Source organism: Tauraco erythrolophus, chromosome 1 (assembly GCF_009769465.1).
Source record: "Tauraco erythrolophus isolate bTauEry1 chromosome 1, bTauEry1.pri, whole genome shotgun sequence".
In the NCBI taxonomy this organism is placed as follows: Eukaryota; Metazoa; Chordata; class Aves; order Musophagiformes; family Musophagidae; genus Tauraco; species Tauraco erythrolophus.
This window is the reverse complement of record NC_141465.1, coordinates 111,980,072-111,987,483: the sequence shown is the minus strand read 5'-3', so window position 1 is coordinate 111,987,483 and position 7,412 is coordinate 111,980,072.

Genomic DNA, 7,412 nt, shown 5'->3' with positions numbered 1-7,412 from the left:
ATTATGATGGGGATGCCAGGGAAGGAACAAAGCAGCCCCACTGTTGGTATCGCAGAAAGGATGGTCGCGCACAGCGGCAGAAGTCAGAGGGCAGCTCCCCAGCAAGGCTGCTCTGCCACCTAAAACATGTGTTGCCCCTGCAAACAGAGGTGCTGCCAGCTACCCATCATCCAGATTTCATGTGGCTGCCCTAGAGAGGACATTTCCTCGCCTGTACCCCTTCCTGACATGCTGTACCTCTGGAGCAACCCATGTGCATTACACTGGCTAAATAGTGGCAATGAGACGGGAAATTGGTCTTCAATACACTTCCCTGGGCACTTCCCTAGGATAATGTAGACACTGCTTGTCATGTTTTCCTCTCCTTGACAAAATCTTCACTTGAAGGGGTTCTTTCTCTTGAACTTTGGGATAAAGTAGAATTTGATCTTTATATAGCTTTGCTCTCCACCCAAATTTGATTTAAAGAGACAGAAGGATACTTTTCCACATCCATTGGTAATCGGTTCCAACAGGTTATTATTTAAAGTATGTCATTTATTAAAGTAAACACATTCATTCAAATTTGTGTTTTCTGAGTTTCTACTTGCAGTAAGTGAATTGCAGATGAGAAAGAAGAAAGCTTTTTCTCATTAAAATGTCTCAAAAGTCTGATTTTCATTGTTAATACTTAAAAGCTATTTGCTCTTTGCAACACTACTACTGTTTTTATGTAAGTTATAGACCTTGAAGGCCCTGTCCTCCTCTGATAAGATGTAAAAATTGAAAGACAAATTGTTAAAAAGCAAAAAAGGAAGAATTATACATAGAATCAGAGATTACAGAATCACAGAACCACAGAAAAGTTGAGGTTGGAAGGCAGCACCTCTGGAGATCATCTAATCCAACATCCGAGCTCAAAGCTTAATCAGCTAGAGCAGGATCATGCCCACCTTGGTTTTGAATATTTCCCAAGGATGTAGACTCCACAATACCTTTAGATTGCCTCTTCTAGTGTTTGATCACTGTACAGTTAAGAATTTTTTCTTACATTTCAATAGAATTTCCTGTATTTAAATTTGTGCCCATGGTCTCCTGTCCTGTCATCAGACACCACAGAGAAAAGGCTGGCACTGTATTCTTTACTGTCCCCATCAAGTATTCACACATGCTGGTAAGATCCTCCCTTGAGACTTCTCCAGGTCCAACACTCTCAGCTATATCAGCCTCTCCTTGTATGTCAGATGCTCCAGTCCCTGAGTCATCTTCATGGACATCTTCCTTAGACGCAGTTCAGTATGTACAGGTCTCTCCTGTGCTGGGGACCCCAGATGTGGACCCAGCATTCCAGAAGTGTCTCACTAGGGCTGAGCAGATAGAAATGATCACCTCCCTTGACCTGCTGAAAACACTCTTCCTAATGCAGCCCAGGAGGCTTTGGTCTTTTTTACCACAAAGGCATATTGCTGGCTCATGATCCACTTATTCTCCACCAGCACCCCTAAGTCCTTCTCTTCAGAGCAGCTTTCCAGCTGATGGGTCCCCAGTGTGTAGTGGCGCATGGGGTGATTCCTCCCCAGTGGCAGAGCTTGGCTTTCCCCTTTGTTAAACCTTGAGAAAGCCTGTCAGCCCATTTCTCCAGCCTGTTGAGGTCCCTCTAAATGGCAGCACAACCAGCTGGTGCATGAACCCTTCCTCCCTGTTTGTATCGTCTGCAAACTCTGTCCCATTGTCCAGGTCATTAATGAAGATGTTAAAGGGTGCTGGCCCCAGTATTGACCCCTGGAGTACTTCACTAGTGACTGGCCTCCAGCTGGACTATGTGCCTCTTGGCCTGGCAGTTCAGTTTTCAATACACCTTACTGCCCTTTCATCTAGTCCGTATTTCATCAGTTTGTCTATGGGATGTTATGGAAGACAGTGTCAAAAGACTAAAGTTGAAATAAACAGCATCCACTGCTCTCCTTTCATCCACCAAGGCAGTCATCTCATTGTAGAAGGCTACCAAGTCGGTCAAGTGTGACTTCCCTTTCATACAAACATGCTGAGTGCTCCCAGTCATCTATTTGTCCTTCTTATATGTTTGGAAATGGTTTCCAGGATTATTTGCTCCATCACATTTCCAGGAATCAAGGTGAAGCTGACTGACCCGTGGTTCTCTGAATCCTCTTTCTTGACCTTCTTGAATAGAGAAGTGACATTTTCTTTCTTCCAGTCCTCAAGAATGTCCCCTCATACGAACAGTTTCTTAGCATATAAAATTGGGGGGGGGTGTGTTTAAAAAGATTTGTGGGATTTTTTTTCCCTCTTTTGACTGTAATTCTTTAAAAACATTTCCATGGCTATTTGCCTAATTTTTAATAAAAAAAAAAAAAAAGAATAAGATCGGAACAAACAGCTGTGCCTGAACAAATATTGCTCATATAATCGCCCACCATGAAGAACTAAAAGGAGAGTTGCCTTTGTACCACTTTAAACATTTTTACTCTGTTTTTACTGGGATCTGCTTAACAAGCAAATAGGAAAAACCTAACAGTTGGCTTTACAGCATAATTTTTTGACAGAACACAGTGACAAATAAAATCATTTCTCGTCCCTCAAAGCTGGTATGTGATCAATGACAACTGAAACACAGGAGCAGGAACTGAAGGCAAATAGTGAAAATCCCAAGTGCAGTTCAATCTCTATAATGCAAGGAAGTTTTTCAAGGTTATTATAAGCCTGATGGCAGCAGAGAACATCCCCGTGCACCTTTTATGATCAACAAATGCTTCAGCCTTGGAAATCCTAACAGGAGATACTCTAATTCAGAGCTAGATCTTCTAACTGGTAATCTTTTATATTATCTCCTTACTCAAAAAAACCCAAACCAAACCAAAACAAAAACATGAAATGGATCAGACAGGACTGGCTCCAGTGATACTAAACTATGTCCAGAGGATAACACATTTTAAAACAGGAATTTTAAGACTCTTGCAGAAATCCATTTTATTCAGCGTTTTCAATGTTTAGTGGTTTACAATAAGTATGTGCCCTTAGGATAGTTCTAAAACACTATGCATTATTTATTATTTGTCCAGGATAAAAACACTTAGTTTTCCTGCTCTGAACAAAGGTTGTTGAAGAGGCAATATCTGTAATATCAACAAAGGTCCCCTCAGGACAACACATGAATAATGGAGCAGAAAGTAAAGTTAGTCACCTTCCTGTCTGCATAAATCTACAGAAAGTACTTCAGCGTGATAGATGGTGGCAATGGTGGACTGAATGCTGAACTACATCTCTGCATTCAAGCACACAGATGCCTTAAATAAATTATGTATCAAAAGAGAAACTCTTAATTCTAAAAAAAGGCTGCACCAAAACATACTCATGGCTTGGGCTGCCTTCTCCTATTATTCTGCTGTTTAGAAATCAATAATATCAATAGTTCCTAAAAGGTCAAACAAGATGATGTGTTCATTGGTATGAGTAGTATTTCAATGCTGTTTGTTCTGCAGCCTAAAAATGTGAGAAAAACAAATCACTGAAATACTCATCGCATGTAAGGTAAAATGTTGCAATGCTGGTTGTGCTCACCAGTTGAAAATTAATTTGTTTATAATTTGACTCTCACTAAGAAAAGCAAAGGCACAAGTAGTGCAAGTATCTCCTACACGACATCCCTCTGTCCTTGAAAAGGCTAGCAAACCCCAACAACATTCTGAGAATTTTGCCTGCAACTAAAAACAGAGCTTCAGGAATTGTAACCAGCCCTGCACTTCCTGAAGCACGGTGTAACTGAGGCTTGTAATCACACTATTTCATCACCTTACTGCAAGACAGGCCAGAAAAGTAAAGAGTTAATGTGAAGAAGGAAGATGCTCTCTTCTTTCAAGGTTTGTTATCTTTTTTTTTTTAATGTTCCTTGCTGTTCGCTGTCATTTCTTCATCTGCATTTTACTCCTGTATTATTTTTCAGCTGTTCTGTGTGCACTGATAATAACATCATGTAACTGAACAAAACGCTGCTTTTCAGAAGGTGGTATTTTAGTTAGTTTGGCTTTGCTTCTGCTACCACACATAGAAAGGGCAAGAGAATGACAATGGAGGAATTGGAGAGTAAATAATCTCGTTTGTAAAGGTTCACCAAGCAGCTCAGCACAAAGGAATTAACAAGATGTTCATGGCAGCTCTTTAGCTCTTTAATCACTTCTCTATCATGTGGGAGACTTTAACTGCAAGGGAAAAGGTATCTCTAGAAAGGAGTTCCCTTATACTAGAGATATTTTTGCCCTTCATGATAGCACTATTAAAAATAACAGCAGTCTTTGGATATTATTTCCACTTAACAACTAATGTCTCTTCCACATTCCCAGAGACCACACCTCTAAGGCTGTTTCAAGCATCTCCACATCGATTACCCTGAGCAAATCTACCATACATTCCTCGAGAGGCCCTCTGGCACTAAAAATGTACACCAGGGTCTGTGGCATCCACAAGCCCCTGCTGACCTTGGCTCTAACCCATACTTCCCCCATCACACCCTGAGATGCCACCATACAGCTCTAGGGAAGGAGCTGCTCCTGCTGCAGTCTCTCAGCATCCACATCGATCTGAGTGGTCCCCATGTGACAAACCCATGAAACTGAGAAAAGGGAGAGAGGAGAGCTGGGTGCTCCAAACAGCTCCAGGCAGTGGACGAACCGACATCTGTCATTCCGCAACACCCGATGCATAGGATAACCGAGGAGTCATGCCACCAAAACTGACACCAGTCACAATTTTAGGGTCAGGCATTTCCCAGTGCTTTGGGAGCATGGCTGAGGGCCGGCTGAGGGCAGCAATGCAAAGGGGAGAGGTAGGGAATTTATTTATTAGAGAAGTGGCACAAGCAGTATAACAAAACTGCAGACACAACCCGCAAGGCTTTCATGTTTCTGTATCAATCAGCAGCAGTTGGTCGCACAGCAAGGAGAGCTCGCACAGTACCTATTTAAAGGGTAGCAGAGCTGTGACTGCAGCATGACAGCCCCAAGGACCTCCAAGGTTCAAGGTAGTTTTGCCTCATCTGACCTCTCCCCGCAGGACTGTGCTGGCCAGAAAAAAAAAAAAAACAGCTACCCAGCGACCACTTGCTGTTTTGCTTTAAAACACAGGCAGTATTAAAGCATTGGAGGCATTTGGATTTGAACAATATCAAGAGACAAGATGAAACTAAAATGTATGCAGACAGTGATTTTAAAAATAGACTATACAGATGGACCAATATACAATTTAAGTGCAAAATAGTTATTGAACGCTGCACTTACCAGTATCTATTGTGATGGCAAAAAGCATTAATCCATAAATCTTATGAATCACCCATATATAATCTTCAGAATCCAACACTTTTTTCACCCTAACAGCTACTGAGGGGATTACGTCAGGGCAAAGTGCTCTTAGCCAGTCCATGCAAATGTTTTCTGATGCTTCTTTCTGCCACAAAATACTTATTCAAAAGGGAAGGAATCCCTCAGCTTCGCCTTTGGATGTTGGGTGATTGTTGATAAGATAATAGTTTCCCAGATGAATAGGATGAGTTGGGACCAGGGCTGCAAGAGTCTATGAAAAGTCAAAAACAGACACAGACTCAAAAGTGTGGCTCCTGATGGTACAAGGCAGAAGTGTTTTAACTGAAATACCTGTGGCATTTCTGTTTCTATTTGCTCTTCTTGAATCAGTTGTGCACTTTGGGTAAGAACACAGTGAAATAAGGAATTGCTGACTACTGTAGAGAGCCTTCAGATCTCTACATAGGTCCATTTAGCAAGAGAGGAACGCTATTCCAACACTGGAATATCCAAACACAGAAGCTGAGATCATGCATTGAACAAATCTCCATTGCTTTGTACCTACAGAAGAGTTTGTAGTCTTGTTTAGGAGTATAAAACTCCTCTGCTTTGATATCCTGGGGTCTTTTAATACCACTTGTGTAAATCAGCTTTGGGCACATAGAGAAGATAGCAAAGAATTGAGGTCCACTGCCTGAGAAGTTCAGCTCCAGCTCTGTGAGTGCTGTATTTGCTGGAACAATTTTACCAATCCTTCTTCAAACACACACAGAGCCAGATCATCTCATCAGCATACAGCTGCAGCAGATATCATCAGAAAAACGTGTCCTGGAGGAATGGCTTTGGCCAAGGTGCTTCCCTGCGCCACTTCTCCACTTCTTTGTGCTGAAAGGCAGTTTCCAGTTCTTGCCCCCACCCTAGCCTGGTGCTAAGCCAGGTTTTCTTGCAGAGTTGGCCCTCAGCCATATCACTACCCTGGTTCAGCTCACTGAATAAACACAGAAAAAACAGCATTGCTGCAAGGCAGAGGTCAGGAATCAGCAACTGGTGATGGAGGAAAGCGTGGTGCCACTGTTGGTAGCTGATAATAGTTAAATCAGCTTAAACAGGTCATGAGACCGCAGGTGGAGACTTGAGTAATGCTCTTTGGAGCTGTGCTAGCCGAAGTTCCATTATTTGCTTTACTATTTGCAAATAAGGGAGAAAGAAGGGCTGAACAGAAAGGCCCCTCTTCCCCTCAAACTAATGCTAACAAATAGCTTTAAAAAAAGGATGAAGAAAAATGGAAGAAAAATACTTACTATAGAAAGAACTAAAAACCTTTTTTCTCCTATGTGTTACTCTTCATCAGTAGATGTAAAAGCCATTACTAACAACTTTTTAAACACAAAATTTTATTTTACTCAAGTATTCTTCTGCTATATCACAATTAAAACTGAGTATTCATACAAGATCCCTGCAAACAGACTGAAAAACATTTTCTTTCATCATGTAATCCTAGTGACATGCAAATAGCAAATAAGCAGCCAGGCTGGATGAGGCTTTGGGCAACCTGGTGTAGTGGAGGTCAGATGAAGAGTCAGCTAGCAGCATCCTCCAAAAGGCAGGTATACACTCCTGGGCTTCTAATAAAGCACAGATCATTGAATGGACAGTTCAGCTCAGAAGCCTTAATAAAAGTTATTAAAAGATTCAAGACAAGTTTCAAGAACCATATTGGCTTCCTTTCAAAACAGCACAGAAAGCTGCATCTTATGACATTATTTTTATGCATTAATTTATGAAGTGTATGGAAGCTTTTGGTTTTTCTTAGATTACATTCGGCTTTTGAAAACTCATAGAATTATTTGCGAAGCCACCATGAACAAGCAGTTAATACCCTCCTAATTTATTAAACAATTAATCAAGGTAATTTTCTTTTTTTTTTTTTTTCCAAACCCATGTCCTCAGTCATTATGGATAGGCAGACAAAGTCCATTAGAAAAGTCAACTCAGAACTGGCTCAGGACATTTTGTGAGTCAGCACCTTGGTATCTCAAAGGAATATGGCTCATGGTTTCAGAAAGCGGAAATCAGGAAAAAATAATGTGGAGAAAAAAATATTTGTGTCACTGTTGCGGT